Source organism: Schistocerca cancellata, unplaced genomic scaffold (assembly GCF_023864275.1).
Source record: "Schistocerca cancellata isolate TAMUIC-IGC-003103 unplaced genomic scaffold, iqSchCanc2.1 HiC_scaffold_1109, whole genome shotgun sequence".
Taxonomy (NCBI): Eukaryota; Metazoa; Arthropoda; class Insecta; order Orthoptera; family Acrididae; genus Schistocerca; species Schistocerca cancellata.
The window spans coordinates 576,901-604,384 of NW_026047108.1; the positions used below are offsets into that span (position 1 = coordinate 576,901).

The 27,484-nt window shown below is 47.6% G+C and overlaps 53 non-coding genes across 53 annotated transcripts; all 53 read right to left on the reverse strand.

Annotated features, from left to right (window-relative positions):
* Positions 1-98: 98 nt before the first annotated feature.
* Positions 99-170, reverse strand: Trnat-agu (transfer RNA threonine (anticodon AGU)). Its single transcript has one exon. It is a non-coding gene; the product is annotated as a tRNA-Thr (tRNA).
* A 321-nt stretch (positions 171-491) lies between these two features.
* On the reverse strand, positions 492-564 carry Trnak-cuu (transfer RNA lysine (anticodon CUU)). Its single transcript has one exon. It is a non-coding gene; the product is annotated as a tRNA-Lys (tRNA).
* A 440-nt stretch (positions 565-1,004) lies between these two features.
* Positions 1,005-1,077, reverse strand: Trnar-ucg (transfer RNA arginine (anticodon UCG)). The gene has a single exon. It is a non-coding gene; the product is annotated as a tRNA-Arg (tRNA).
* Positions 1,078-1,630: 553 nt separating this feature from the next.
* Trnat-agu (transfer RNA threonine (anticodon AGU)) lies at positions 1,631-1,702 on the reverse strand. Its single transcript has one exon. It is a non-coding gene; the product is annotated as a tRNA-Thr (tRNA).
* A 321-nt stretch (positions 1,703-2,023) lies between these two features.
* Positions 2,024-2,096, reverse strand: Trnak-cuu (transfer RNA lysine (anticodon CUU)). Its single transcript has one exon. It is a non-coding gene; the product is annotated as a tRNA-Lys (tRNA).
* A 440-nt stretch (positions 2,097-2,536) lies between these two features.
* On the reverse strand, positions 2,537-2,609 carry Trnar-ucg (transfer RNA arginine (anticodon UCG)). Its single transcript has one exon. It is a non-coding gene; the product is annotated as a tRNA-Arg (tRNA).
* Positions 2,610-3,159: 550 nt separating this feature from the next.
* Positions 3,160-3,231, reverse strand: Trnat-agu (transfer RNA threonine (anticodon AGU)). The gene has a single exon. It is a non-coding gene; the product is annotated as a tRNA-Thr (tRNA).
* Positions 3,232-3,552: 321 nt separating this feature from the next.
* On the reverse strand, positions 3,553-3,625 carry Trnak-cuu (transfer RNA lysine (anticodon CUU)). Its single transcript has one exon. It is a non-coding gene; the product is annotated as a tRNA-Lys (tRNA).
* A 440-nt stretch (positions 3,626-4,065) lies between these two features.
* Positions 4,066-4,138, reverse strand: Trnar-ucg (transfer RNA arginine (anticodon UCG)). The gene has a single exon. It is a non-coding gene; the product is annotated as a tRNA-Arg (tRNA).
* Positions 4,139-4,688: 550 nt separating this feature from the next.
* Trnat-agu (transfer RNA threonine (anticodon AGU)) lies at positions 4,689-4,760 on the reverse strand. The gene has a single exon. It is a non-coding gene; the product is annotated as a tRNA-Thr (tRNA).
* A 321-nt stretch (positions 4,761-5,081) lies between these two features.
* Trnak-cuu (transfer RNA lysine (anticodon CUU)) lies at positions 5,082-5,154 on the reverse strand. Its single transcript has one exon. It is a non-coding gene; the product is annotated as a tRNA-Lys (tRNA).
* A 440-nt stretch (positions 5,155-5,594) lies between these two features.
* On the reverse strand, positions 5,595-5,667 carry Trnar-ucg (transfer RNA arginine (anticodon UCG)). The gene has a single exon. It is a non-coding gene; the product is annotated as a tRNA-Arg (tRNA).
* A 553-nt stretch (positions 5,668-6,220) lies between these two features.
* Trnat-agu (transfer RNA threonine (anticodon AGU)) lies at positions 6,221-6,292 on the reverse strand. The gene has a single exon. It is a non-coding gene; the product is annotated as a tRNA-Thr (tRNA).
* Positions 6,293-6,613: 321 nt separating this feature from the next.
* On the reverse strand, positions 6,614-6,686 carry Trnak-cuu (transfer RNA lysine (anticodon CUU)). Its single transcript has one exon. It is a non-coding gene; the product is annotated as a tRNA-Lys (tRNA).
* A 440-nt stretch (positions 6,687-7,126) lies between these two features.
* Trnar-ucg (transfer RNA arginine (anticodon UCG)) lies at positions 7,127-7,199 on the reverse strand. The gene has a single exon. It is a non-coding gene; the product is annotated as a tRNA-Arg (tRNA).
* A 550-nt stretch (positions 7,200-7,749) lies between these two features.
* On the reverse strand, positions 7,750-7,821 carry Trnat-agu (transfer RNA threonine (anticodon AGU)). Its single transcript has one exon. It is a non-coding gene; the product is annotated as a tRNA-Thr (tRNA).
* A 321-nt stretch (positions 7,822-8,142) lies between these two features.
* Trnak-cuu (transfer RNA lysine (anticodon CUU)) lies at positions 8,143-8,215 on the reverse strand. Its single transcript has one exon. It is a non-coding gene; the product is annotated as a tRNA-Lys (tRNA).
* Positions 8,216-8,655: 440 nt separating this feature from the next.
* Positions 8,656-8,728, reverse strand: Trnar-ucg (transfer RNA arginine (anticodon UCG)). The gene has a single exon. It is a non-coding gene; the product is annotated as a tRNA-Arg (tRNA).
* A 571-nt stretch (positions 8,729-9,299) lies between these two features.
* Trnat-agu (transfer RNA threonine (anticodon AGU)) lies at positions 9,300-9,371 on the reverse strand. Its single transcript has one exon. It is a non-coding gene; the product is annotated as a tRNA-Thr (tRNA).
* A 321-nt stretch (positions 9,372-9,692) lies between these two features.
* Positions 9,693-9,765, reverse strand: Trnak-cuu (transfer RNA lysine (anticodon CUU)). The gene has a single exon. It is a non-coding gene; the product is annotated as a tRNA-Lys (tRNA).
* A 440-nt stretch (positions 9,766-10,205) lies between these two features.
* Trnar-ucg (transfer RNA arginine (anticodon UCG)) lies at positions 10,206-10,278 on the reverse strand. The gene has a single exon. It is a non-coding gene; the product is annotated as a tRNA-Arg (tRNA).
* A 571-nt stretch (positions 10,279-10,849) lies between these two features.
* On the reverse strand, positions 10,850-10,921 carry Trnat-agu (transfer RNA threonine (anticodon AGU)). Its single transcript has one exon. It is a non-coding gene; the product is annotated as a tRNA-Thr (tRNA).
* A 321-nt stretch (positions 10,922-11,242) lies between these two features.
* On the reverse strand, positions 11,243-11,315 carry Trnak-cuu (transfer RNA lysine (anticodon CUU)). Its single transcript has one exon. It is a non-coding gene; the product is annotated as a tRNA-Lys (tRNA).
* Positions 11,316-11,755: 440 nt separating this feature from the next.
* Positions 11,756-11,828, reverse strand: Trnar-ucg (transfer RNA arginine (anticodon UCG)). Its single transcript has one exon. It is a non-coding gene; the product is annotated as a tRNA-Arg (tRNA).
* Positions 11,829-12,378: 550 nt separating this feature from the next.
* Positions 12,379-12,450, reverse strand: Trnat-agu (transfer RNA threonine (anticodon AGU)). The gene has a single exon. It is a non-coding gene; the product is annotated as a tRNA-Thr (tRNA).
* A 321-nt stretch (positions 12,451-12,771) lies between these two features.
* Positions 12,772-12,844, reverse strand: Trnak-cuu (transfer RNA lysine (anticodon CUU)). The gene has a single exon. It is a non-coding gene; the product is annotated as a tRNA-Lys (tRNA).
* Positions 12,845-13,284: 440 nt separating this feature from the next.
* On the reverse strand, positions 13,285-13,357 carry Trnar-ucg (transfer RNA arginine (anticodon UCG)). The gene has a single exon. It is a non-coding gene; the product is annotated as a tRNA-Arg (tRNA).
* A 544-nt stretch (positions 13,358-13,901) lies between these two features.
* On the reverse strand, positions 13,902-13,973 carry Trnat-agu (transfer RNA threonine (anticodon AGU)). The gene has a single exon. It is a non-coding gene; the product is annotated as a tRNA-Thr (tRNA).
* Positions 13,974-14,294: 321 nt separating this feature from the next.
* Trnak-cuu (transfer RNA lysine (anticodon CUU)) lies at positions 14,295-14,367 on the reverse strand. The gene has a single exon. It is a non-coding gene; the product is annotated as a tRNA-Lys (tRNA).
* Positions 14,368-14,807: 440 nt separating this feature from the next.
* Positions 14,808-14,880, reverse strand: Trnar-ucg (transfer RNA arginine (anticodon UCG)). Its single transcript has one exon. It is a non-coding gene; the product is annotated as a tRNA-Arg (tRNA).
* Positions 14,881-15,451: 571 nt separating this feature from the next.
* Positions 15,452-15,523, reverse strand: Trnat-agu (transfer RNA threonine (anticodon AGU)). The gene has a single exon. It is a non-coding gene; the product is annotated as a tRNA-Thr (tRNA).
* Positions 15,524-15,844: 321 nt separating this feature from the next.
* On the reverse strand, positions 15,845-15,917 carry Trnak-cuu (transfer RNA lysine (anticodon CUU)). The gene has a single exon. It is a non-coding gene; the product is annotated as a tRNA-Lys (tRNA).
* A 440-nt stretch (positions 15,918-16,357) lies between these two features.
* Positions 16,358-16,430, reverse strand: Trnar-ucg (transfer RNA arginine (anticodon UCG)). The gene has a single exon. It is a non-coding gene; the product is annotated as a tRNA-Arg (tRNA).
* A 550-nt stretch (positions 16,431-16,980) lies between these two features.
* Positions 16,981-17,052, reverse strand: Trnat-agu (transfer RNA threonine (anticodon AGU)). Its single transcript has one exon. It is a non-coding gene; the product is annotated as a tRNA-Thr (tRNA).
* Positions 17,053-17,373: 321 nt separating this feature from the next.
* Trnak-cuu (transfer RNA lysine (anticodon CUU)) lies at positions 17,374-17,446 on the reverse strand. Its single transcript has one exon. It is a non-coding gene; the product is annotated as a tRNA-Lys (tRNA).
* A 440-nt stretch (positions 17,447-17,886) lies between these two features.
* On the reverse strand, positions 17,887-17,959 carry Trnar-ucg (transfer RNA arginine (anticodon UCG)). The gene has a single exon. It is a non-coding gene; the product is annotated as a tRNA-Arg (tRNA).
* A 568-nt stretch (positions 17,960-18,527) lies between these two features.
* On the reverse strand, positions 18,528-18,599 carry Trnat-agu (transfer RNA threonine (anticodon AGU)). Its single transcript has one exon. It is a non-coding gene; the product is annotated as a tRNA-Thr (tRNA).
* A 321-nt stretch (positions 18,600-18,920) lies between these two features.
* Positions 18,921-18,993, reverse strand: Trnak-cuu (transfer RNA lysine (anticodon CUU)). The gene has a single exon. It is a non-coding gene; the product is annotated as a tRNA-Lys (tRNA).
* Positions 18,994-19,433: 440 nt separating this feature from the next.
* Positions 19,434-19,506, reverse strand: Trnar-ucg (transfer RNA arginine (anticodon UCG)). Its single transcript has one exon. It is a non-coding gene; the product is annotated as a tRNA-Arg (tRNA).
* Positions 19,507-20,080: 574 nt separating this feature from the next.
* On the reverse strand, positions 20,081-20,152 carry Trnat-agu (transfer RNA threonine (anticodon AGU)). The gene has a single exon. It is a non-coding gene; the product is annotated as a tRNA-Thr (tRNA).
* Positions 20,153-20,473: 321 nt separating this feature from the next.
* Positions 20,474-20,546, reverse strand: Trnak-cuu (transfer RNA lysine (anticodon CUU)). Its single transcript has one exon. It is a non-coding gene; the product is annotated as a tRNA-Lys (tRNA).
* Positions 20,547-20,986: 440 nt separating this feature from the next.
* Trnar-ucg (transfer RNA arginine (anticodon UCG)) lies at positions 20,987-21,059 on the reverse strand. The gene has a single exon. It is a non-coding gene; the product is annotated as a tRNA-Arg (tRNA).
* Positions 21,060-21,603: 544 nt separating this feature from the next.
* On the reverse strand, positions 21,604-21,675 carry Trnat-agu (transfer RNA threonine (anticodon AGU)). Its single transcript has one exon. It is a non-coding gene; the product is annotated as a tRNA-Thr (tRNA).
* Positions 21,676-21,996: 321 nt separating this feature from the next.
* Positions 21,997-22,069, reverse strand: Trnak-cuu (transfer RNA lysine (anticodon CUU)). The gene has a single exon. It is a non-coding gene; the product is annotated as a tRNA-Lys (tRNA).
* A 642-nt stretch (positions 22,070-22,711) lies between these two features.
* Positions 22,712-22,784, reverse strand: Trnar-ucg (transfer RNA arginine (anticodon UCG)). The gene has a single exon. It is a non-coding gene; the product is annotated as a tRNA-Arg (tRNA).
* A 544-nt stretch (positions 22,785-23,328) lies between these two features.
* Trnat-agu (transfer RNA threonine (anticodon AGU)) lies at positions 23,329-23,400 on the reverse strand. The gene has a single exon. It is a non-coding gene; the product is annotated as a tRNA-Thr (tRNA).
* Positions 23,401-23,721: 321 nt separating this feature from the next.
* Positions 23,722-23,794, reverse strand: Trnak-cuu (transfer RNA lysine (anticodon CUU)). The gene has a single exon. It is a non-coding gene; the product is annotated as a tRNA-Lys (tRNA).
* Positions 23,795-24,234: 440 nt separating this feature from the next.
* Trnar-ucg (transfer RNA arginine (anticodon UCG)) lies at positions 24,235-24,307 on the reverse strand. Its single transcript has one exon. It is a non-coding gene; the product is annotated as a tRNA-Arg (tRNA).
* Positions 24,308-24,857: 550 nt separating this feature from the next.
* Trnat-agu (transfer RNA threonine (anticodon AGU)) lies at positions 24,858-24,929 on the reverse strand. Its single transcript has one exon. It is a non-coding gene; the product is annotated as a tRNA-Thr (tRNA).
* A 321-nt stretch (positions 24,930-25,250) lies between these two features.
* Trnak-cuu (transfer RNA lysine (anticodon CUU)) lies at positions 25,251-25,323 on the reverse strand. Its single transcript has one exon. It is a non-coding gene; the product is annotated as a tRNA-Lys (tRNA).
* Positions 25,324-25,763: 440 nt separating this feature from the next.
* Positions 25,764-25,836, reverse strand: Trnar-ucg (transfer RNA arginine (anticodon UCG)). The gene has a single exon. It is a non-coding gene; the product is annotated as a tRNA-Arg (tRNA).
* Positions 25,837-26,386: 550 nt separating this feature from the next.
* Trnat-agu (transfer RNA threonine (anticodon AGU)) lies at positions 26,387-26,458 on the reverse strand. The gene has a single exon. It is a non-coding gene; the product is annotated as a tRNA-Thr (tRNA).
* Positions 26,459-26,779: 321 nt separating this feature from the next.
* On the reverse strand, positions 26,780-26,852 carry Trnak-cuu (transfer RNA lysine (anticodon CUU)). Its single transcript has one exon. It is a non-coding gene; the product is annotated as a tRNA-Lys (tRNA).
* Between the last annotated feature and the right edge of the window lie 632 nt (positions 26,853-27,484).

The following is a 27,484-nucleotide window of genomic DNA, read 5'->3' on the forward strand; positions in this document are numbered from 1 at the left end:
AGAGCATTTCTTAAATACCGCACCCATTCATAATTTTTTTATCCTTGACCGCTTTTTTCGAAAGGGCCACGGTGGGAGGGGCTGTTACAAAATTCATTTGCCTCCTGTGAGGATCGAACTGACGACCTCTGGTTTACTAGACCAGCGCTCTGCCACTGAGCTAAGGAGGCGCCTCCTAGCGCACTTTTCGGGTACTTTGTTCTTACAGACTAGTGAATCGGAGCCCTTCAGCTCGAAACGCACCGCATGAGCGACCATTATTTGCATTTAGTTAGCACAGCTGCTGCTTTCCTACACATCTCACACTATATCGATGTACAACTAAAATTCCAAAACAACACATTTATTTCATTTCAGAGTCACTTTCAGCTTCAAATACCGTTCCTCTGATATTCATATAAAGCTAGGCATCGTCGTAACCCGTTACGTTCATTACGCAAGGCTCACGAGAGGGGCGCATGTTGGATCCGCGTAGACACAAAATTTTGCGCCGCCCAGCGTGGGGCTCGAACCCACGACCCTGAGATTAAGAGTCTCATGCTCTACCGACTGAGCTAGCCGGGCTGCACGCAACGCGTTACGAGCCATACAATACTGATTTGACCTGCGACCATCTATTGAAGATTCTTTTGACTACAGCTTATTTCCTGCTGCCACAAATCAGCTACAATCCTATTCAATGAAAAATTGTCTCCGAAAAGCATCAAATCTGCTTGAAATGATACGTGGCTATCAGCACCATTATTCAACACACATGCTCGACAGTGCGCAGACGCCTGTGGCGTAGCCCTTGGCTCCTGAATCAGATGCAGTAGTTCCAACAAAAACTCTCCTGAACGGCACTGTGCCGAAAACTTCGCTACAGATCACCCTTGTCTTGCTTGTGCTGCTGGTAGACGCCGGTTTTGCAGCCAGGAAGCGGACAGCAGCAACTTCCAACTAGTTTTAGAGTACTCAAACAACACAGTAAAACAGCATGCATCTTTTGCAGAACAGGAAAAACTCGACCGTGACAGGATTCGAACATGCTATCTTCGGATCCGAAGTCCGACGCCTTATCCATTAGGCCACACGGTCACTGGCGCAATATACTTCTCCACACACACCTCATTTTCGCCATTTGTACACTTGGCAGAATGAATTTCCCATCTTTGACGCAGTTCTCCATCTCAAATTTCAGTACTAAAAGTACGACGCTACTTCTTGCTGTGTCCCATCGCAAGTTACATTCAAGCCCTTATGACGCTGATCAAACAAGAGAAGGCAAATCAGCTTCAATCGCTTAGTGCCATCTCAGTCGCTTGCAGAAGGTACCTCACCCTATGTGATACAATGGCGAGTTGTCGCTATTACCAAAGCGGCGGCGGCGCCGCCGACGACGACGACGACGACGACAATCGCGAGGGTCTTTATCAGGGGTAGAAAATACATCACAAGAACTAAGTATTTCACGTCGGCATTCTCCGGAGACTGCCAAAAGCAGCAGTTTCTGGTGCCCACTTTAATAGCACGATTCACACTATTCATTTGCGAGAGCATTTCTTAAATACCGCACCCATTCATAATTTGTTTATCCTTGACCGCTTTTTTCGAAAGGGCCACGGTGGGAGGGGCTGTTACAAAATTCATTTGCCTCCTGTGAGGATCGAACTGACGACCTCTGGTTTACTAGACCAGCGCTCTGCCACTGAGCTAAGGAGGCGCCTCCTAGCGCACTTTTCGGGTACTTTGTTCTTACAGACTAGTGAATCGGAGCCCTTCAGCTCGAAACGCACCGCATGAGCGACCATTATTTGCATTTAGTTAGCACAGCTGCTGCTTTCCTACACATCTCACACTATATCGATGTACAACTAAAATTCCAAAACAACACATTTATTTCATTTCAGAGTCACTTTCAGCTTCAAATACCGTTCCTCTGATATTCATACGAAGCTAGGCATCGTCGTAACCCGTTACGTTCATTACGCAAGGCTCACGAGAGGGGCGCATGTTGGATCCGCGTAGACACAAAATTTTGCGCCGCCCAGCGTGGGGCTCGAACCCACGACCCTGAGATTAAGAGTCTCATGCTCTACCGACTGAGCTAGCCGGGCTGCACGCAACGCGTTACGAGCCATACAATACTGATTTGACCTGCGACCATCTATTGAAGATTCTTTTGACTACAGCTTATTTCCTGCTGCCACAAATCAGCTACAATCCTATTCAATGAAAAATTGTCTCCGAAAGGCATCAAATCTGCTTGAAATGATACGTGGCTATCAGCACCATTATTCAACACACATGCTCGACAGTGCGCAGACGCCTGTGGCGTAGCCCTTGGCTCCTGAATCAGATGCAGTAGTTCCAACAAAAACTCTCCTGAACGGCACTGTGCCGAAAACTTCGCTACAGATCACCCTTGTCTTGCTTGTGCTGCTGGTAGACGCCGGTTTTGCAGCCAGGAACCGGACAGCAGCAACTTCCAACTAGTTTTAGAGTACTCAAACAACACAGTAAAACAGCATGCATCTTTTGCAGAACAGGAAAAACTCGACCGTGACAGGATTCGAACCTGCTATCTTCGGATCCGAAGTCCGACGCCTTATCCATTAGGCCACACGGTCACTGGCGCAATATACTTCTCCACACACACCTCATTTTCGCCATTTGTACACTTGGCAGAATGAATTTCCCATCTTTGACGCAGTTCTCCATCTCAAATTTCAGTACTAAAAGTACGACGCTACTTCTTGCTGTGTCCCATCGCAAGTTACATTCAAGCCCTTATGACGCTGATCAAACAAGAGAAGGCAAATCAGCTTCAATCGCTTAGTGCCATCTCAGTCGCTTGCAGAAGGTACCTCACCCTATGTGATACAATGGCGAGTTGTCGCTATTACCAAAGCGGCGGCGGCGCCGACGACGACGACGACGACGACAATCGCGAGGGTCTTTATCAGGGGTAGAAAATACATCACAAGAACTAAGTATTTCACGTCGGCATTCTCCGGAGACTGCCAAAAGCAGCAGTTTCTGGTGCCCACTTTAATAGCACGATTCACACTATTCATTTGCGAGAGCATTTCTTAAATACCGCACCCATTCATAATTTTTTTATCCTTGACCGCTTTTTTCGAAAGGGCCACGGTGGGAGGGGCTGTTACAAAATTCATTTGCCTCCTGTGAGGATCGAACTGACGACCTCTGGTTTACTAGACCAGCGCTCTGCCACTGAGCTAAGGAGGCGCCTCCTAGCGCACTTTTCGGGTACTTTGTTCTTACAGACTAGTGAATCGGAGCCCTTCAGCTCGAAACGCACCGCATGAGCGACCATTATTTGCATTTAGTTAGCACAGCTGCTGCTTTCCTACACATCTCACACTATATCGATGTACAACTAAAATTCCAAAACAACACATTTATTTCATTTCAGAGTCACTTTCAGCTTCAAATACCGTTCCTCTGATATTCATATAAAGCTAGGCATCGTCGTAACCCGTTACGTTCATTACGCAAGGCTCACGAGAGGGGCGCATGTTGGATCCGCGTAGACACAAAATTTTGCGCCGCCCAGCGTGGGGCTCGAACCCACGACCCTGAGATTAAGAGTCTCATGCTCTACCGACTGAGCTAGCCGGGCTGCACGCAACGCGTTACGAGCCATACAATACTGATTTGACCTGCGACCATCTATTGAAGATTCTTTTGACTACAGCTTATTTCCTGCTGCCACAAATCAGCTACAATCCTATTCAATGAAAAATTGTCTCCGAAAAGCATCAAATCTGCTTGAAATGATACGTGGCTATCAGCACCATTATTCAACACACATGCTCGACAGTGCGCAGACGCCTGTGGCGTAGCCCTTGGCTCCTGAATCAGATGCAGTAGTTCCAACAAAAACTCTCCTGAACGGCACTGTGCCGAAAACTTCGCTACAGATCTCCCTTGTCTTGCTTGTGCTTCTGGTAGACGCCGGTTTTGCAGCCAGGAAGCGGACAGCAGCAACTTCCAACTAGTTTTAGAGTACTCAAACAACACAGTAAAACAGCATGCATCTTTTGCAGAACAGGAAAAACTCGACCGTGACAGGATTCGAACCTGCAATCTTCGGATCCGAAGTCCGACGCCTTATCCATTAGGCCACACGGTCACTGGCGCAATATACTTCTCCACACACACCTCATTTTCGCCATTTGTACACTTGGCAGAATGAATTTCCCATCTTTGACGCAGTTCTCCATCTCAAATTTCAGTACTAAAAGTACGACGCTACTTCTTGCTGTGTCCCATCGCAAGTTACATTCAAGCCCTTATGACGCTGATCAAACAAGAGAAGGCAAATCAGCTTCAATCGCTTAGTGCCATCTCAGTCGCTTGCAGAAGGTACCTCACCCTATGTGATACAATGGCGAGTTGTCGCTATTACCAAAGCGGCGGCGGCGCCGCCGACGACGACGACGACGACAATCGCGAGGGTCTTTATCAGGGGTAGAAAATACATCACAAGAACTAAGTATTTCACGTCGGCATTCTCCGGAGACTGCCAAAAGCAGCAGTTTCTGGTGCCCACTTTAATAGCACGATTCACACTATTCATTTGCGAGAGCATTTCTTAAATACCGCACCCATTCATAATTTTTTTATCCTTGACCGCTTTTTTCGAAAGGGCCACGGTGGGAGGGGCTGTTACAAAATTCATTTGCCTCCTGTGAGGATCGAACTGACGACCTCTGGTTTACTAGACCAGCGCTCTGCCACTGAGCTAAGGAGGCGCCTCCTAGCGCACTTTTCGGGTACTTTGTTCTTACAGACTAGTGAATCGGAGCCCTTCAGCTCGAAACGCACCGCATGAGCGACCATTATTTGCATTTAGTTAGCACAGCTGCTGCTTTCCTACACATCTCACACTATATCGATGTACAACTAAAATTCCAAAACAACACATTTATTTCATTTCAGAGTCACTTTCAGCTTCAAATACCGTTCCTCTGATATTCATATAAAGCTAGGCATCGTCGTAACCCGTTACGTTCATTACGCAAGGCTCACGAGAGGGGCGCATGTTGGATCCGCGTAGACACAAAATTTTGCGCCGCCCAGCGTGGGGCTCGAACCCACGACCCTGAGATTAAGAGTCTCATGCTCTACCGACTGAGCTAGCCGGGCTGCACGCAACGCGTTACGAGCCATACAATACTGATTTGACCTGCGACCATCTATTGAAGATTCTTTTGACTACAGCTTATTTCCTGCTGCCACAAATCAGCTACAATCCTATTCAATGAAAAATTGTCTCCGAAAAGCATCAAATCTGCTTGAAATGATACGTGGCTATCAGCACCATTATTCAACACACATGCTCGACAGTGCGCAGACGCCTGTGGCGTAGCCCTTGGCTCCTGAATCAGATGCAGTAGTTCCAACAAAAACTCTCCTGAACGGCACTGTGCCGAAAACTTCGCTACAGATCTCCCTTGTCTTGCTTGTGCTTCTGGTAGACGCCGGTTTTGCAGCCAGGAACCGGACAGCAGCAACTTCCAACTAGTTTTAGAGTACTCAAACAACACAGTAAAACAGCATGCATCTTTTGCAGAACAGGAAAAACTCGACCGTGACAGGATTCGAACCTGCTATCTTCGGATCCGAAGTCCGACGCCTTATCCATTAGGCCACACGGTCACTGGCGCAATATACTTCTCCACACACACCTCATTTTCGCCATTTGTACACTTGGCAGAATGAATTTCCCATCTTTGACGCAGTTCTCCATCTCAAATTTCAGTACTAAAAGTACGACGCTACTTCTTGCTGTGTCCCATCGCAAGTTACATTCAAGCCCTTATGACGCTGATCAAACAAGAGAAGGCAAATCAGCTTCAATCGCTTAGTGCCATCTCAGTCGCTTGCAGAAGGTACCTCACCCTATGTGATACAATGGCGAGTTGTCGCTATTACCAAAGCGGCGGCGGCGCCGCCGCCGACGACGACGACGACGACAATCGCGAGGGTTTTTATCAGGGGTAGAAAATACATCACAAGAACTAAGTATTTCACGTCGGCATTCTCCGGAGACTGCCAAAAGCAGCAGTTTCTGGTGCCCACTTTAATAGCACCATTCACACTATTCATTTGCGAGAGCATTTCTTAAATACCGCACCCATTCATAATTTTTTTATCCTTCACCGCTTTTTTCGAAAGGGCCACGGTGGGAGGGGCTGTTACAAAATTCATTTGCCTCCTGTGAGGATCGAACTGACGACCTCTGGTTTACTAGACCAGCGCTCTGCCACTGAGCTAAGGAGGCGCCTCCTAGCGCACTTTTCGGGTACTTTGTTCTTACAGACTAGTGAATCGGAGCCCTTCAGCTCGAAACGCACCGCATGAGCGACCATTATTTGCATTTAGTTAGCACAGCTGCTGCTTTCCTACACATCTCACACTATATCGATGTACAACTAAAATTCCAAAACAACACATTTATTTCATTTCAGAGTCACTTTCAGCTTCAAATACCGTTCCTCTGATATTCATACGAAGCTAGGCATCGTCGTAACCCGTTACGTTCATTACGCAAGGCTCACGAGAGGGGCGCATGTTGGATCCGCGTAGACACAAAATTTTGCGCCGCCCAGCGTGGGGCTCGAACCCACGACCCTGAGATTAAGAGTCTCATGCTCTACCGACTGAGCTAGCCGGGCTGCACGCAACGCGTTACGAGCCATACAATACTGATTTGACCTGCGACCATCTATTGAAGATTCTTTTGACTACAGCTTATTTCCTGCTGCCACAAATCAGCTACAATCCTATTCAATGAAAAATTGTCTCCGAAAGGCATCAAATCTGCTTGAAATGATACGTGGCTATCAGCACCATTATTCAACACACATGCTCGACAGTGCGCAGACGCCTGTGGCGTAGCCCTTGGCTCCTGAATCAGATGCAGTAGTTCCAACAAAAACTCTCCTGAACGGCACTGTGCCGAAAACTTCGCTACAGATCACCCTTGTCTTGCTTGTGCTGCTGGTAGACGCCGGTTTTGAAGCCAGGAAGCGGACAGCAGCAACTTCCAACTAGTTTTAGAGTACTCAAACAACACAGTAAAACAGCATGCATCTTTTGCAGAACAGGAAAAACTCGACCGTGACAGGATTCGAACCTGCAATCTTCGGATCCGAAGTCCGACGCCTTATCCATTAGGCCACACGGTCACTGGCGCAATATACTTCTCCACACACACCTCATTTTCGCCATTTGTACACTTGGCAGAATGAATTTCCCATCTTTGACGCAGTTCTCCATCTCAAATTTCAGTACTAAAAGTACGACGCTACTTCTTGCTGTGTCCCATAGCAAGTTACATTCAAGCCCTTATGACGCTGATCAAACAAGAGAAGGCAAATCAGCTTCAATCGCTTAGTGCCATCTCAGTCGCTTGCAGAAGGTACCTCACCCTATGTGATACAATGGCGAGTTGTCGCTATTACCAAAGCGGCGGCGGCGCCGACGACGACGACGACGACGACAATCGCGAGGGTCTTTATCAGGGGTAGAAAATACATCACAAGAACTAAGTATTTCACGTCGGCATTCTCCGGAGACTGCCAAAAGCAGCAGTTTCTGGTGCCCACTTTAATAGCACCATTCACACTATTCATTTGCGAGAGCATTTCTTAAATACCGCACCCATTCATAATTTTTTTATCCTTGACCGCTTTTTTCGAAAGGGCCACGGTGGGAGGGGCTGTTACAAAATTCATTTGCCTCCTGTGAGGATCGAACTGACGACCTCTGGTTTACTAGACCAGCGCTCTGCCACTGAGCTAAGGAGGCGCCTCCTAGCGCACTTTTCGGGTACTTTGTTCTTACAGACTAGTGAATCGGAGCCCTTCAGCTCGAAACGCACCGCATGAGCGACCATTATTTGCATTTAGTTAGCACAGCTGCTGCTTTCCTACACATCTCACACTATATCGATGTACAACTAAAATTCCAAAACAACACATTTATTTCATTTCAGAGTCACTTTCAGCTTCAAATACCGTTCCTCTGATATTCATACGAAGCTAGGCATCGTCGTAACCCGTTACGTTCATTACGCAAGGCTCACGAGAGGGGCGCATGTTGGATCCGCGTAGACACAAAATTTTGCGCCGCCCAGCGTGGGGCTCGAACCCACGACCCTGAGATTAAGAGTCTCATGCTCTACCGACTGAGCTAGCCGGGCTGCACGCAACGCGTTACGAGCCATACAATACTGATTTGACCTGCGACCATCTATTGAAGATTCTTTTGACTACAGCTTATTTCCTGCTGCCACAAATCAGCTACAATCCTATTCAATGAAAAATTGTCTCCGAAAGGCATCAAATCTGCTTGAAATGATACGTGGCTATCAGCACCATTATTCAACACACATGCTCGACAGTGCGCAGACGCCTGTGGCGTAGCCCTTGGCTCCTGAATCAGATGCAGTAGTTCCAACAAAAACTCTCCTGAACGGCACTGTGCCGAAAACTTCGCTACAGATCACCCTTGTCTTGCTTGTGCTGCTGGTAGACGCCGGTTTTGCAGCCAGGAACCGGACAGCAGCAACTTCCAACTAGTTTTAGAGTACTCAAACAACACAGTAAAACAGCATGCATCTTTTGCAGAACAGGAAAAACTCGACCGTGACAGGATTCGAACCTGCTATCTTCGGATCCGAAGTCCGACGCCTTATCCATTAGGCCACACGGTCACTGGCGCAATATACTTCTCCACACACACCTCATTTTCGCCATTTGTACACTTGGCAGAATGAATTTCCCATCTTTGACGCAGTTCTCCATCTCAAATTTCAGTACTAAAAGTACGACGCTACTTCTTGCTGTGTCCCATCGCAAGTTACATTCAAGCCCTTATGACGCTGATCAAACAAGAGAAGGCAAATCAGCTTCAATCGCTTAGTGCCATCTCAGTCGCTTGCAGAAGGTACCTCACCCTATGTGATACAATGGCGAGTTGTCGCTATTACCAAAGCGGCGGCGGCGCCGCCGCCGCCGCCGACGACGACGACGACGACGACGACGACGACAATCGCGAGGGTTTTTATCAGGGGTAGAAAATACATCACAAGAACTAAGTATTTCACGTCGGCATTCTCCGGAGACTGCCAAAAGCAGCAGTTTCTGGTGCCCACTTTAATAGCACGATTCACACTATTCATTTGCGAGAGCATTTCTTAAATACCGCACCCATTCATAATTTGTTTATCCTTGACCGCTTTTTTCGAAAGGGCCACGGTGGGAGGGGCTGTTACAAAATTCATTTGCCTCCTGTGAGGATCGAACTGACGACCTCTGGTTTACTAGACCAGCGCTCTGCCACTGAGCTAAGGAGGCGCCTCCTAGCGCACTTTTCGGGTACTTTGTTCTTACAGACTAGTGAATCGGAGCCCTTCAGCTCGAAACGCACCGCATGAGCGACCATTATTTGCATTTAGTTAGCACAGCTGCTGCTTTCCTACACATCTCACACTATATCGATGTACAACTAAAATTCCAAAACAACACATTTATTTCATTTCAGAGTCACTTTCAGCTTCAAATACCGTTCCTCTGATATTCATACGAAGCTAGGCATCGTCGTAACCCGTTACGTTCATTACGCAAGGCTCACGAGAGGGGCGCATGTTGGATCCGCGTAGACACAAAATTTTGCGCCGCCCAGCGTGGGGCTCGAACCCACGACCCTGAGATTAAGAGTCTCATGCTCTACCGACTGAGCTAGCCGGGCTGCACGCAACGCGTTACGAGCCATACAATACTGATTTGACCTGCGACCATCTATTGAAGATTCTTTTGACTACAGCTTATTTCCTGCTGCCACAAATCAGCTACAATCCTATTCAATGAAAAATTGTCTCCGAAAGGCATCAAATCTGCTTGAAATGATACGTGGCTATCAGCACCATTATTCAACACACATGCTCGACAGTGCGCAGACGCCTGTGGCGTAGCCCTTGGCTCCTGAATCAGATGCAGTAGTTCCAACAAAAACTCTCCTGAACGGCACTGTGCCGAAAACTTCGCTACAGATCACCCTTGTCTTGCTTGTGCTGCTGGTAGACGCCGGTTTTGAAGCCAGGAAGCGGACAGCAGCAACTTCCAACTAGTTTTAGAGTACTCAAACAACACAGTAAAACAGCATGCATCTTTTGCAGAACAGGAAAAACTCGACCGTGACAGGATTCGAACATGCTATCTTCGGATCCGAAGTCCGACGCCTTATCCATTAGGCCACACGGTCACTGGCGCAATATACTTCTCCACACACACCTCATTTTCGCCATTTGTACACTTGGCAGAATGAATTTCCCATCTTTGACGCAGTTCTCCATCTCAAATTTCAGTACTAAAAGTACGACGCTACTTCTTGCTGTGTCCCATCGCAAGTTACATTCAAGCCCTTATGACGCTGATCAAACAAGAGAAGGCAAATCAGCTTCAATCGCTTAGTGCCATCTCAGTCGCTTGCAGAAGGTACCTCACCCTATGTGATACAATGGCGAGTTGTCGCTATTACCAAAGCGGCGGCGGCGGCGCCGCCGCCGCCGCCGACGACGACGACGACGACGACGACGACAATCGCGAGGGTTTTTATCAGGGGTAGAAAATACATCACAAGAACTAAGTATTTCACGTCGGCATTCTCCGGAGACTGCCAAAAGCAGCAGTTTCTGGTGCCCACTTTAATAGCACCATTCACACTATTCATTTGCGAGAGCATTTCTTAAATACCGCACCCATTCATAATTTTTTTATCCTTGACCGCTTTTTTCGAAAGGGCCACGGTGGGAGGGGCTGTTACAAAATTCATTTGCCTCCTGTGAGGATCGAACTGACGACCTCTGGTTTACTAGACCAGCGCTCTGCCACTGAGCTAAGGAGGCGCCTCCTAGCGCACTTTTCGGGTACTTTGTTCTTACAGACTAGTGAATCGGAGCCCTTCAGCTCGAAACGCACCGCATGAGCGACCATTATTTGCATTTAGTTAGCACAGCTGCTGCTTTCCTACACATCTCACACTATATCGATGTACAACTAAAATTCCAAAACAACACATTTATTTCATTTCAGAGTCACTTTCAGCTTCAAATACCGTTCCTCTGATATTCATACGAAGCTAGGCATCGTCGTAACCCGTTACGTTCATTACGCAAGGCTCACGAGAGGGGCGCATGTTGGATCCGCGTAGACACAAAATTTTGCGCCGCCCAGCGTGGGGCTCGAACCCACGACCCTGAGATTAAGAGTCTCATGCTCTACCGACTGAGCTAGCCGGGCTGCACGCAACGCGTTACGAGCCATACAATACTGATTTGACCTGCGACCATCTATTGAAGATTCTTTTGACTACAGCTTATTTCCTGCTGCCACAAATCAGCTACAATCCTATTCAATGAAAAATTGTCTCCGAAAGGCATCAAATCTGCTTGAAATGATACGTGGCTATCAGCACCATTATTCAACACACATGCTCGACAGTGCGCAGACGCCTGTGGCGTAGCCCTTGGCTCCTGAATCAGATGCAGTAGTTCCAACAAAAACTCTCCTGAACGGCACTGTGCCGAAAACTTCGCTACAGATCACCCTTGTCTTGCTTGTGCTGCTGGTAGACGCCGGTTTTGAAGCCAGGAAGCGGACAGCAGCAACTTCCAACTAGTTTTAGAGTACTCAAACAACACAGTAAAACAGCATGCATCTTTTGCAGAACAGGAAAAACTCGACCGTGACAGGATTCGAACATGCTATCTTCGGATCCGAAGTCCGACGCCTTATCCATTAGGCCACACGGTCACTGGCGCAATATACTTCTCCACACACACCTCATTTTCGCCATTTGTACACTTGGCAGAATGAATTTCCCATCTTTGACGCAGTTCTCCATCTCAAATTTCAGTACTAAAAGTACGACGCTACTTCTTGCTGTGTCCCATCGCAAGTTACATTCAAGCCCTTATGACGCTGATCAAACAAGAGAAGGCAAATCAGCTTCAATCGCTTAGTGCCATCTCAGTCGCTTGCAGAAGGTACCTCACCCTATGTGATACAATGGCGAGTTGTCGCTATTACCAAAGCGGCGGCGGCGCCGACGACGACGACGACGACGACAATCGCGAGGGTCTTTATCAGGGGTAGAAAATACATCACAAGAACTAAGTATTTCACGTCGGCATTCTCCGGAGACTGCCAAAAGCAGCAGTTTCTGGTGCCCACTTTAATAGCACGATTCACACTATTCATTTGCGAGAGCATTTCTTAAATACCGCACCCATTCATAATTTTTTTATCCTTGACCGCTTTTTTCGAAAGGGCCACGGTGGGAGGGGCTGTTACAAAATTCATTTGCCTCCTGTGAGGATCGAACTGACGACCTCTGGTTTACTAGACCAGCGCTCTGCCACTGAGCTAAGGAGGCGCCTCCTAGCGCACTTTTCGGGTACTTTGTTCTTACAGACTAGTGAATCGGAGCCCTTCAGCTCGAAACGCACCGCATGAGCGACCATTATTTGCATTTAGTTAGCACAGCTGCTGCTTTCCTACACATCTCACACTATATCGATGTACAACTAAAATTCCAAAACAACACATTTATTTCATTTCAGAGTCACTTTCAGCTTCAAATACCGTTCCTCTGATATTCATACGAAGCTAGGCATCGTCGTAACCCGTTACGTTCATTACGCAAGGCTCACGAGAGGGGCGCATGTTGGATCCGCGTAGACACAAAATTTTGCGCCGCCCAGCGTGGGGCTCGAACCCACGACCCTGAGATTAAGAGTCTCATGCTCTACCGACTGAGCTAGCCGGGCTGCACGCAACGCGTTACGAGCCATACAATACTGATTTGACCTGCGACCATCTATTGAAGATTCTTTTGACTACAGCTTATTTCCTGCTGCCACAAATCAGCTACAATCCTATTCAATGAAAAATTGTCTCCGAAAGGCATCAAATCTGCTTGAAATGATACGTGGCTATCAGCACCATTATTCAACACACATGCTCGACAGTGCGCAGACGCCTGTGGCGTAGCCCTTGGCTCCTGAATCAGGTGCAGTAGTTCCAACAAAAACTCTCCTGAACGGCACTGTGCCGAAAACTTCGCTACAGATCACCCTTGTCTTGCTTGTGCTGCTGGTAGACGCCGGTTTTGCAGCCAGGAAGCGGACAGCAGCAACTTCCAACTAGTTTTAGAGTACTCAAACAACACAGTAAAACAGCATGCATCTTTTGCAGAACAGGAAAAACTCGACCGTGACAGGATTCGAACCTGCAATCTTCGGATCCGAAGTCCGACGCCTTATCCATTAGGCCACACCTTCACTGGCGCAATATACTTCTCCACACACACCTCATTTTCGCCATTTGTACACTTGGCAGAATGAATTTCCCATCTTTGACGCAGTTCTCCATCTCAAATTTCAGTACTAAAAGTACGACGCTACTTCTTGCTGTGTCCCATCGCAAGTTACATTCAAGCCCTTATGACGCTGATCAAACAAGAGAAGGCAAATCAGCTTCAATCGCTTAGTGCTATCTCAGTCGCTTGCAGAAGGTACCTCACCCTATGTGATACAATGGCGAGTTGTCGCTATTACCAAAGCGGCGGCGGCGCCGACGACGACGACGACAATCGCGAGGGTCTTTATCAGGGGTAGAAAATACATCACAAGAACTAAGTATTTCACGTCGGCATTCTCCGGAGACTGCCAAAAGCAGCAGTTTCTGGTGCCCACTTTAATAGCACCATTCACACTATTCATTTGCGAGAGCATTTCTTAAATACCGCACCCATTCATAATTTTTTTATCCTTGACCGCTTTTTTCGAAAGGGCCACGGTGGGAGGGACTGTTACAAAATTCATTTGCCTACTGTGAGGATCGAACTGACGACCTTTGGTTTACTAGACCAGCGCTCTGCCACTGAGCTAAGGAGGCGCCTCCTAGCGCACTTTTCGGGTACTTTGTTCTTACAGACTAGTGAATCGGAGCCCTTCAGCTCGAAACGCACCGCATGAGCGACCATTATTTGCATTTAGTTAGCACAGCTGCTGCTTTCCTACACATCTCACACTATATCGATGTACAACTAAAATTCCAAAACAACACATTTATTTCATTTCAGAGTCACTTTCAGCTTCAAATACCGTTCCTCTGATATTCATACGAAGCTAGGCATCGTCGTAACCCGTTACGTTCATTACGCAAGGCTCACGAGAGGGGCGCATGTTGGATCCGCGTAGACACAAAATTTTGCGCCGCCCAGCGTGGGGCTCGAACCCACGACCCTGAGATTAAGAGTCTCATGCTCTACCGACTGAGCTAGCCGGGCTGCACGCAACGCGTTACGAGCCATACAATACTGATTTGACCTGCGACCATCTATTGAAGATTCTTTTGACTACAGCTTATTTCCTGCTGCCACAAATCAGCTACAATCCTATTCAATGAAAAATTGTCTCCGAAAGGCATCAAATCTGCTTGAAATGATACGTGGCTATCAGCACCATTATTCAACACACATGCTCGACAGTGCGCAGACGCCTGTGGCGTAGCCCTTGGCTCCTGAATCAGATGCAGTAGTTCCAACAAAAACTCTCCTGAACGGCACTGTGCCGAAAACTTCGCTACAGATCACCCTTGTCTTGCTTGTGCTGCTGGTAGACGCCGGTTTTGAAGCCAGGAAGCGGACAGCAGCAACTTCCAACTAGTTTTAGAGTACTCAAACAACACAGTAAAACAGCATGCATCTTTTGCAGAACAGGAAAAACTCGACCGTGACAGGATTCGAACATGCTATCTTCGGATCCGAAGTCCGACGCCTTATCCATTAGGCCACACGGTCACTGGCGCAATATACTTCTCCACACACACCTCATTTTCGCCATTTGTACACTTGGCAGAATGAATTTCCCATCTTTGACGCAGTTCTCCATCTCAAATTTCAGTACTAAAAGTACGACGCTACTTCTTGCTGTGTCCCATCGCAAGTTACATTCAAGCCCTTATGACGCTGATCAAACAAGAGAAGGCAAATCAGCTTCAATCGCTTAGTGCCATCTCAGTCGCTTGCAGAAGGTACCTCACCCTATGTGATACAATGGCGAGTTGTCGCTATTACCAAAGCGGCGGCGGCGCCGCCGCCGCCGACGACGACGACGACGACGACGACGACGACGACAATCGCGAGGGTTTTTATCAGGGGTAGAAAATACATCACAAGAACTAAGTATTTCACGTCGGCATTCTCCGGAGACTGCCAAAAGCAGCAGTTTCTGGTGCCCACTTTAATAGCACCATTCACACTATTCATTTGCGAGAGCATTTCTTAAATACCGCACCCATTCATAATTTTTTTATCCTTGACCGCTTTTTTCGAAAGGGCCACGGTGGGAGGGGCTGTTACAAAATTCATTTGCCTCCTGTGAGGATCGAACTGACGACCTCTGGTTTACTAGACCAGCGCTCTGCCACTGAGCTAAGGAGGCGCCTCCTAGCGCACTTTTCGGGTACTTTGTTCTTACAGACTAGTGAATCGGAGCCCTTCAGCTCGAAACGCACCGCATGAGCGACCATTATTTGCATTTAGTTAGCACAGCTGCTGCTTTCCTACACATCTCACACTATATCGATGTACAACTAAAATTCCAAAACAACACATTTATTTCATTTCAGAGTCACTTTCAGCTTCAAATACCGTTCCTCTGATATTCATACGAAGCTAGGCATCGTCGTAACCCGTTACGTTCATTACGCAAGGCTCACGAGAGGGGCGCATGTTGGATCCGCGTAGACACAAAATTTTGCGCCGCCCAGCGTGGGGCTCGAACCCACGACCCTGAGATTAAGAGTCTCATGCTCTACCGACTGAGCTAGCCGGGCTGCACGCAACGCGTTACGAGCCATACAATACTGATTTGACCTGCGACCATCTATTGAAGATTCTTTTGACTACAGCTTATTTCCTGCTGCCACAAATCAGCTACAATCCTATTCAATGAAAAATTGTCTCCGAAAGGCATCAAATCTGCTTGAAATGATACGTGGCTATCAGCACCATTATTCAACACACATGCTCGACAGTGCGCAGACGCCTGTGGCGTAGCCCTTGGCTCCTGAATCAGATGCAGTAGTTCCAACAAAAACTCTCCTGAACGGCACTGTGCCGAAAACTTCGCTACAGATCACCCTTGTCTTGCTTGTGCTGCTGGTAGACGCCGGTTTTGAAGCCAGGAAGCGGACAGCAGCAACTTCCAACTAGTTTTAGAGTACTCAAACAACACAGTAAAACAGCATGCATCTTTTGCAGAACAGGAAAAACTCGACCGTGACAGGATTCGAACATGCTATCTTCGGATCCGAAGTCCGACGCCTTATCCATTAGGCCACACGGTCACTGGCGCAATATACTTCTCCACACACACCTCATTTTCGCCATTTGTACACTTGGCAGAATGAATTTCCCATCTTTGACGCAGTTCTCCATCTCAAATTTCAGTACTAAAAGTACGACGCTACTTCTTGCTGTGTCCCATCGCAAGTTACATTCAAGCCCTTATGACGCTGATCAAACAAGAGAAGGCAAATCAGCTTCAATCGCTTAGTGCCATCTCAGTCGCTTGCAGAAGGTACCTCACCCTATGTGATACAATGGCGAGTTGTCGCTATTACCAAAGCGGCGGCGGCGCCGACGACGACGACGACGACGACAATCGCGAGGGTCTTTATCAGGGGTAGAAAATACATCACAAGAACTAAGTATTTCACGTCGGCATTCTCCGGAGACTGCCAAAAGCAGCAGTTTCTGGTGCCCACTTTAATAGCACCATTCACACTATTCATTTGCGAGAGCATTTCTGAAATACCGCACCCATTCATAATTTTTTTATCCTTGACCGCTTTTTTCGAAAGGGCCACGGTGGGAGGGGCTGTTACAAAATTCATTTGCCTCCTGTGAGGATCGAACTGACGACCTCTGGTTTACTAGACCAGCGCTCTGCCACTGAGCTAAGGAGGCGCCTCCTAGCGCACTTTTCGGGTACTTTGTTCTTACAGACTAGTGAATCGGAGCCCTTCAGCTCGAAACGCACCGCATGAGCGACCATTATTTGCATTTAGTTAGCACAGCTGCTGCTTTCCTACACATCTCACACTATATCGATGTACAACTAAAATTCCAAAACAACACATTTATTTCATTTCAGAGTCACTTTCAGCTTCAAATACCGTTCCTCTGATATTCATACGAAGCTAGGCATCGTCGTAACCCGTTACGTTCATTACGCAAGGCTCACGAGAGGGGCGCATGTTGGATCCGCGTAGACACAAAATTTTGCGCCGCCCAGCGTGGGGCTCGAACCCACGACCCTGAGATTAAGAGTCTCATGCTCTACCGACTGAGCTAGCCGGGCTGCACGCAACGCGTTACGAGCCATACAATACTGATTTGACCTGCGACCATCTATTGAAGATTCTTTTGACTACAGCTTATTTCCTGCTGCCACAAATCAGCTACAATCCTATTCAATGAAAAATTGTCTCCGAAAAGCATCAAATCTGCTTGAAATGATACGTGGCTATCAGCACCATTATTCAACACACATGCTCGACAGTGCGCAGACGCCTGTGGCGTAGCCCTTGGCTCCTGAATCAGATGCAGTAGTTCCAACAAAAACTCTCCTGAACGGCACTGTGCCGAAAACTTCGCTACAGATCACCCTTGTCTTGCTTGTGCTGCTGGTAGACGCCGGTTTTGCAGCCAGGAAGCGGACAGCAGCAACTTCCAACTAGTTTTAGAGTACTCAAACAACACAGTAAAACAGCATGCATCTATTGCAGAACAGGAAAAACTCGACCGTGACAGGATTCGAACCTGCAATCTTCGGATCCGAAGTCCGACGCCTTATCCATTAGGCCACACCTTCACTGGCGCAATATACTTCTCCACACACACCTCATTTTCGCCATTTGTACACTTGGCAGAATGAATTTCCCATCTTTGACGCAGTTCTCCAACTCAAATTTCAGTACTAAAAGTACGACGCTACTTCTTGCTGTGTCCCATCGCAAGTTACATTCAAGCCCTTATGACGCTGATCAAACAAGAGAAGGCAAATCAGCTTCAATCGCTTAGTGCCATCTCAGTCGCTTGCAGAAGGTACCTCACCCTATGTGATACAATGGCGAGTTGTCGCTATTACCAAAGCGGCGGCGGCGCCGCCGACGACGACGACGACGACGACGACGACGACGACGACAATCGCGAGGGTTTTTATCAGGGGTAGAAAATACATCACAAGAACTAAGTATTTCACGTCGGCATTCTCCGGAGACTGCCAAAAGCAGCAGTTTCTGGTGCCCACTTTAATAGCACCATTCACACTATTCATTTGCGAGAGCATTTCTTAAATACCGCACCCATTCATAATTTTTTTATCCTTGACCGCTTTTTTCGAAAGGGCCACGGTGGGAGGGGCTGTTACAAAATTCATTTGCCTCCTGTGAGGATCGAACTGACGACCTCTGGTTTACTAGACCAGCGCTCTGCCACTGAGCTAAGGAGGCGCCTCCTAGCGCACTTTTCGGGTACTTTGTTCTTACAGACTAGTGAATCGGAGCCCTTCAGCTCGAAACGCACCGCATGAGCGACCATTATTTGCATTTAGTTAGCACAGCTGCTGCTTTCCTACACATCTCACACTATATCGATGTACAACTAAAATTCCAAAACAACACATTTATTTCATTTCAGAGTCACTTTCAGCTTCAAATACCGTTCCTCTGATATTCATACGAAGCTAGGCATCGTCGTAACCCGTTACGTTCATTACGCAAGGCTCACGAGAGGGGCGCATGTTGGATCCGCGTAGACACAAAATTTTGCGCCGCCCAGCGTGGGGCTCGAACCCACGACCCTGAGATTAAGAGTCTCATGCTCTACCGACTGAGCTAGCCGGGCTGCACGCAACGCGTTACGAGCCATACAATACTGATTTGACCTGCGACCATCTATTGAAGATTCTTTTGACTACAGCTTATTTCCTGCTGCCACAAATCAGCTACAATCCTATTCAATGAAAAATTGTCTCCGAAAAGCATCAAATCTGCTTGAAATGATACGTGGCTATCAGCACCATTATTCAACACACATGCTCGACAGTGCGCAGACGCCTGTGGCGTAGCCCTTGGCTCCTGAATCAGATGCAGTAGTTCCAACAAAAACTCTCCTGAACGGCACTGTGCCGAAAACTTCGCTACAGATCACCCTTGTCTTGCTTGTGCTGCTGGTAGACGCCGGTTTTGCAGCCAGGAAGCGGACAGCAGCAACTTCCAACTAGTTTTAGAGTACTCAAACAACACAGTAAAACAGCATGCATCTATTGCAGAACAGGAAAAACTCGACCGTGACAGGATTCGAACCTGCAATCTTCGGATCCGAAGTCCGACGCCTTATCCATTAGGCCACACCTTCACTGGCGCAATATACTTCTCCACACACACCTCATTTTCGCCATTTGTACACTTGGCAGAATGAATTTCCCATCTTTGACGCAGTTCTCCATCTCAAATTTCAGTACTAAAAGTACGACGCTACTTCTTGCTGTGTCCCATCGCAAGTTACATTCAAGCCCTTATGACGCTGATCAAACAAGAGAAGGCAAATCAGCTTCAATCGCTTAGTGCCATCTCAGTCGCTTGCAGAAGGTACCTCACCCTATGTGATACAATGGCGAGTTGTCGCTATTACCAAAGCGGCGGCGGCGCCGCCGACGACGACGACGACGACGACGACGACGACGACGACGACGACAATCGCGAGGGTTTTTATCAGGGGTAGAAAATACATCACAAGAACTAAGTATTTCACGTCGGCATTCTCCGGAGACTGCCAAAAGCAGCAGTTTCTGGTGCCCACTTTAATAGCACCATTCACACTATTCATTTGCGAGAGCATTTCTTAAATACCGCACCCATTCATAATTTTTTTATCCTTGACCGCTTTTTTCGAAAGGGCCACGGTGGGAGGGGCTGTTACAAAATTCATTTGCCTCCTGTGAGGATCGAACTGACGACCTCTGGTTTACTAGACCAGCGCTCTGCCACTGAGCTAAGGAGGCGCCTCCTAGCGCACTTTTCGGGTACTTTGTTCTTACAGACTAGTGAATCGGAGCCCTTCAGCTCGAAACGCACCGCATGAGCGACCATTATTTGCATTTAGTTAGCACAGCTGCTGCTTTCCTACACATCTCACACTATATCGATGTACAACTAAAATTCCAAAACAACACATTTATTTCATTTCAGAGTCACTTTCAGCTTCAAATACCGTTCCTCTGATATTCATACGAAGCTAGGCATCGTCGTAACCCGTTACGTTCATTACGCAAGGCTCACGAGAGGGGCGCATGTTGGATCCGCGTAGACACAAAATTTTGCGCCGCCCAGCGTGGGGCTCGAACCCACGACCCTGAGATTAAGAGTCTCATGCTCTACCGACTGAGCTAGCCGGGCTGCACGCAACGCGTTACGAGCCATACAATACTGATTTGACCTGCGACCATCTATTGAAGATTCTTTTGACTACAGCTTATTTCCTGCTGCCACAAATCAGCTACAATCCTATTCAATGAAAAATTGTCTCCGAAAGGCATCAAATCTGCTTGAAATGATACGTGGCTATCAGCACCATTATTCAACACACATGCTCGACAGTGCGCAGACGCCTGTGGCGTAGCCCTTGGCTCCTGAATCAGATGCAGTAGTTCCAACAAAAACTCTCCTGAACGGCACTGTGCCGAAAACTTCGCTACAGATCACCCTTGTCTTGCTTGTGCTGCTGGTAGACGCCGGTTTTGCAGCCAGGAAGCGGACAGCAGCAACTTCCAACTAGTTTTAGAGTACTCAAACAACACAGTAAAACAGCATGCATCTTTTGCAGAACAGGAAAAACTCGACCGTGACAGGATTCGAACCTGCAATCTTCGGATCCGAAGTCCGACGCCTTATCCATTAGGCCACACCTTCACTGGCGCAATATACTTCTCCACACACACCTCATTTTCGCCATTTGTACACTTGGCAGAATGAATTTCCCATCTTTGACGCAGTTCTCCATCTCAAATTTCAGTACTAAAAGTACGACGCTACTTCTTGCTGTGTCCCATCGCAAGTTACATTCAAGCCCTTATGACGCTGATCAAACAAGAGAAGGCAAATCAGCTTCAATCGCTTAGTGCTATCTCAGTCGCCTGCAGAAGGTACCTCACCCTATGTGATACAATGGCGAGTTGTCGCTATTACCAAAGCGGCGGCGGCGCCGACGACGACGACGACAATCGCGAGGGTCTTTATCAGGGGTAGAAAATACATCACAAGAACTAAGTATTTCACGTCGGCATTCTCCGGAGACTGCCAAAAGCAGCAGTTTCTGGTGCCCACTTTAATAGCACCATTCACACTATTCATTTGCGAGAGCATTTCTTAAATACCGCACCCATTCATAATTTTTTTATCCTTGACCGCTTTTTTCGAAAGGGCCACGGTGGGAGGGGCTGTTACAAAATTCATTTGCCTACTGTGAGGATCGAACTGACGACCTTTGGTTTACTAGACCAGCGCTCTGCCACTGAGCTAAGGAGGCGCCTCCTAGCGCACTTTTCGGGTACTTTGTTCTTACAGACTAGTGAATCGGAGCCCTTCAGCTCGAAACGCACCGCATGAGCGACCATTATTTGCATTTAGTTAGCACAGCTGCTGCTTTCCTACACATCTCACACTATATCGATGTACAACTAAAATTCCAAAACAACACATTTATTTCATTTCAGAGTCACTTTCAGCTTCAAATACCGTTCCTCTGATATTCATATGAAGCTAGGCATCGTCGTAACCCGTTACGTTCATTACTCAAGGCTCACGAGATGGGCGCATGTTGGATCCGCGTAGACACAAAATTTTGCGCCGCCCAGCGTGGGGCTCGAACCCACGACCCTGAGATTAAGAGTCTCATGCTCTACCGACTGAGCTAGCCGGGCTGCACGCAACGCATTACGAGCCATACAATACTGATTTGACCTGCGACCATCTATTGAAGATTCTTTTGACTACAGCTTATTTCCTGCTGCCACAAATCAGCTACAATCCTATTCAATGAAAAATTGTCTCCGAAAAGCATCAAATCTGCTTGAAATGATACGTGGCTATCAGCACCATTATTCAACACACATGCTCGACAGTGCGCAGACGCCTGTGGCGTAGCCCTTGGCTCCTGAATCAAATGGCTCTGAGCACTATGGGACTCAACATCTTAGGTCATAAGTCCCCTAGAACTTAGAACTACTTAAACCTAACTAACCTAAGGACATCACACACACCCATGCCCGAGGCAGGATTCGAACCTGCGACCGTAGCAGTCCCGCGGTTCCGAACTGCAGCGCCAGAACCGCTAGACCACCGCGGCCGGCAAGCTCCTGAATCAGATGCAGTAGTTCCAACAAAAACTCTCCTGAACGGCACTGTGCCGAAAACTTCGCTACAGATCACCCTTGTCTTGCTTGTGCTTCTGGTAGACGCCGGTTTTGCAGCCAGGAGGCGGACAGCAGCAACTTCCAACTAGTTTTAGAGTACTCAAACAACACAGTAAAACAGCATGCATCTTTTGCAGAACAGGAAAAACTCGACCGTGACAGGATTCAAACCTGCAATCTTCGGATCCGAAGTCCGACGCCTTATCCATTAGGCCACACGGTCACTGGCGCAATATACTTCTCCACACACACCTCCTTTTCGACATTTGTACACTTGGCAGAATGAATTTCCCATCTTTGACGCAGTTCTCCATCTCAAATTTCAGTACTAAAAGTACGACGCTACTTCTTGCTGTGTCCCATCGCAAGTTACATTCAAGCCCTTATGACGCTGATCAAACAAGAGAAGGCAAATCAGCTTCAATCGCTTAGTGCCATCTCAGTCGCTTGCAGAAGGTACCTCACCCTATGTGATACAATGGCGAGTTGTCGCTATTACCAAAGCGGCGGCGGCGCCGACGACGACGACGACAATCGCGAGGGTCTTTATCAGGGGTAGAAAATACATCACAAGAACTAAGTATTTCACGTCGGCATTCTCCGGAGACTGCCAAAAGCAGCAGTTTCTGGTGCCCACTTTAATAGCACCATTCACACTATTCATTTGCGAGAGCATTTCTGAAATACCGCACCCATTCATAATTTTTTTATCCTTGACCGCTTTTTTCGAAAGGGCCACGGTGGGAGGGGCTGTTACAAAATTCATTTGCCTCCTGTGAGGATCGAACTGACGACCTTTGGTTTACTAGACCAGCGCTCTGCCACTGAGCTAAGGAGGCGCCTCCTAGCGCACTTTTCGGGTACTTTGTTCTTACAGACTAGTGAATCGGAGCCCTTCAGCTCGAAACGCACCGCATGAGCGACCATTATTTGCATTTAGTTAGCACAGCTGCTGCTTTCCTACACATCTCACACTATATCGACGTACAACTAAAATTCCAAAACAACACATTTATTTCATTTCAGAGTCACTTTCAGCTTCAAATACCGTTCCTCTGATATTCATATGAAGCTAGGCATCGTCGTAACCCGTTACGTTCATTACGCAAGGCTCACGAGAGGGGCGCATGTTGGATCCGCGTAGACACAAAATTTTGCGCCGCCCAGCGTGGGGCTCGGACCCACGACCCTGAGATTAAGAGTCTCATGCTCTACCGACTGAGCTAGCCGGGCTGCACGCAACGCGTTACGAGCCATACAATACTGATTTGACCTGCGACCATCTATTGAAGATTCTTTTGACTACAGCTTATTTCCTGCTGCCACAAATCAGCTACAATCCTATTCAATGAAAAATTGTCTCCGAAAAGCATCAAATCTGCTTGAAATGATACGTGGCTATCAGCACCATTATTCAACACACATGCTCGACAGTGCGCAGACGCCTGTGGCGTAGCCCTTGGCTCCTGAATCAGATGCAGTAGTTCCAACAAAAACTCTCCTGAACGGCACTGTGCCGAAAACTTCGCTACAGATCACCCTTGTCTTGCTTGTGCTGCTGGTAGACGCCGGTTTTGCAGCCAGGAAGCGGACAGCAGCAACTTCCAACTAGTTTTAGAGTACTCAAACAACACAGTAAAACAGCATGCATCTTTTGCAGAACAGGAAAAACTCGACCGTGACAGGATTCGAACCTGCAATCTTCGGATCCGAAGTCCGACGCCTTATCCATTAGGCCACACCTTCACTGGCGCAATATACTTCTCCACACACACCTCATTTTCGCCATTTGTACACTTGGCAGAATGAATTTCCCATCTTTGACGCAGTTCTCCATCTCAAATTTCAGTACTAAAAGTACGACGCTACTTCTTGCTGTGTCCCATCGCAAGTTACATTCAAGCCCTTATGACGCTGATCAAACAAGAGAAGGCAAATCAGCTTCAATCGCTTAGTGCCATCTCAGTCGCTTGCAGAAGGTACCTCACCCTATGTGATACAATGGCGAGTTGTCGCTATTACCAAAGCGGCGGCGGCGCCGACGACGACGACGACGACGACAATCGCGAGGGTCTTTATCAGGGGTAGAAAATACATCACAAGAACTAAGTATTTCACGTCGGCATTCTCCGGAGACTGCCAAAAGCAGCAGTTTCTGGTACCCACTTTAATAGCACCATTCACACTATTCATTTGCGAGAGCATTTCTTAAATACCGCACCCATTCATAATTTTTTTATCCTTGACCGCTTTTTTCGAAAGGGCCACGGTGGGAGGGGCTGTTACAAAATTCATTTGCCTCCTGTGAGGATCGAACTGACGACCTTTGGTTTACTAGACCAGCGCTCTGCCACTGAGCTAAGGAGGCGCCTCCTAGCGCACTTTTCGGGTACTTTGTTCTTACAGACTAGTGAATCGGAGCCCTTCAGCTCGAAACGCACCGCATGAGCGACCATTATTTGCATTTAGTTAGCACAGCTGCTGCTTTCCTACACATCTCACACTATATCGATGTACAACTAAAATTCCAAAACAACACATTTATTTCATTTCAGAGTCACTTTCAGCTTCAAATACCGTTCCTCTGATATTCATATGAAGCTAGGCATCGTCGTAACCCGTTACGTTCATTACGCAAGGCTCACGAGATGGGCGCATGTTGGATCCGCGTAGACACAAAATTTTGCGCCGCCCAGCGTGGGGCTCGAACCCACGACCCTGAGATTAAGAGTCTCATGCTCTACCGACTGAGCTAGCCGGGCTGCACGCAACGCGTTACGAGCCATACAATACTGATTTGACCTGCGACCATCTATTGAAGATTCTTTTGACTACAGCTTATTTGCTGCTGCCACAAATCAGCTACAATCCTATTCAATGAAAAATTGTCTCCGAAAAGCATCAAATCTGCTTGAAATGATACGTGGCTATCAGCACCATTATTCAACACACATGCTCGACAGTGCGCAGACGCCTGTGGCGTAGCCCTTGGCTCCTGAATCAGATGCAGTAGTTCCAACAAAAACTCTCCTGAACGGCACTGTGCCGAAAACTTCGCTACAGATCACCCTTGTCTTGCTTGTGCTTCTGGTAGACGCCGGTTTTGCAGCCAGGAAGCGGACAGCAGCAACTTCCAACTAGTTTTAGAGTACTCAAACAACACAGTAAAACAGCATGCATCTTTTGCAGAACAGGAAAAACTCGACCGTGACAGGATTCGAACCTGCAATCTTCGGATCCGAAGTCCGACGCCTTATCCATTAGGCCACACCTTCACTGGCGCAATATACTTCTCCACACACACCTCATTTTCGCCATTTGTACACTTGGCAGAATGAATTTCCCATCTTTGACGCAGTTCTCCATCTCAAATTTCAGTACTAAAAGTACGACGCTACTTCTTGCTGTGTCCCATCGCAAGTTACATTCAAGCCCTTATGACGCTGATCAAACAAGAGAAGGCAAATCAGCTTCAATCGCTTAGTGCCATCTCAGTCGCTTGCAGAAGGTACCTCACCCTATGTGATACAATGGCGAGTTGTCGCTATTACCAAAGCGGCGGCGGCGCCGACGACGACGACGACGACGACAATCGCGAGGGTCTTTATCAGGGGTAGAAAATACATCACAAGAACTAAGTATTTCACGTCGGCATTCTCCGGAGACTGCCAAAAGCAGCAGTTTCTGGTGCCCACTTTAATAGCACCATTCACACTATTCATTTGCGAGAGCATTTCTTAAATACCGCACCCATTCATAATTTTTTTATCCTTGACCGCTTTTTTCGAAAGGGCCACGGTGGGAGGGGCTGTTACAAAATTCATTTGCCTACTGTGAGGATCGAACTGACGACCTTTGGTTTACTAGACCAGCGCTCTGCCACTGAGCTAAGGAGGCGCCTCCTAGCGCACTTTTCGGGTACTTTGTTCTTACAGACTAGTGAATCGGAGCCCTTCAGCTCGAAACGCACCGCATGAGCGACCATTATTTGCATTTAGTTAGCACAGCTGCTGCTTTCCTACACATCTCACACTATATCGATGTACAACTAAAATTCCAAAACAACACATTTATTTCATTTCAGAGTCACTTTCAGCTTCAAATACCGTTCCTCTGATATTCATATGAAGCTAGGCATCGTCGTAACCCGTTACGTTCATTACTCAAGGCTCACGAGATGGGCGCATGTTGGATCCGCGTAGACACAAAATTTTGCGCCGCCCAGCGTGGGGCTCGAACCCACGACCCTGAGATTAAGAGTCTCATGCTCTACCGACTGAGCTAGCCGGGCTGCACGCAACGCATTACGAGCCATACAATACTGATTTGACCTGCGACCATCTATTGAAGATTCTTTTGACTACAGCTTATTTCCTGCTGCCACAAATCAGCTACAATCCTATTCAATGAAAAATTGTCTCCGAAAAGCATCAAATCTGCTTGAAATGATACGTGGCTATCAGCACCATTATTCAACACACATGCTCGACAGTGCGCAGACGCCTGTGGCGTAGCCCTTGGCTCCTGAATCAAATGGCTCTGAGCACTATGGGACTCAACATCTTAGGTCATAAGTCCCCTAGAACTTAGAACTACTTAAACCTAACTAACCTAAGGACATCACACACACCCATGCCCGAGGCAGGATTCGAACCTGCGACCGTAGCAGTCCCGCGGTTCCGAACTGCAGCGCCAGAACCGCTAGACCACCGCGGCCGGCAAGCTCCTGAATCAGATGCAGTAGTTCCAACAAAAACTCTCCTGAACGGCACTGTGCCGAAAACTTCGCTACAGATCACCCTTGTCTTGCTTGTGCTTCTGGTAGACGCCGGTTTTGCAGCCAGGAGGCGGACAGCAGCAACTTCCAACTAGTTTTAGAGTACTCAAACAACACAGTAAAACAGCATGCATCTTTTGCAGAAC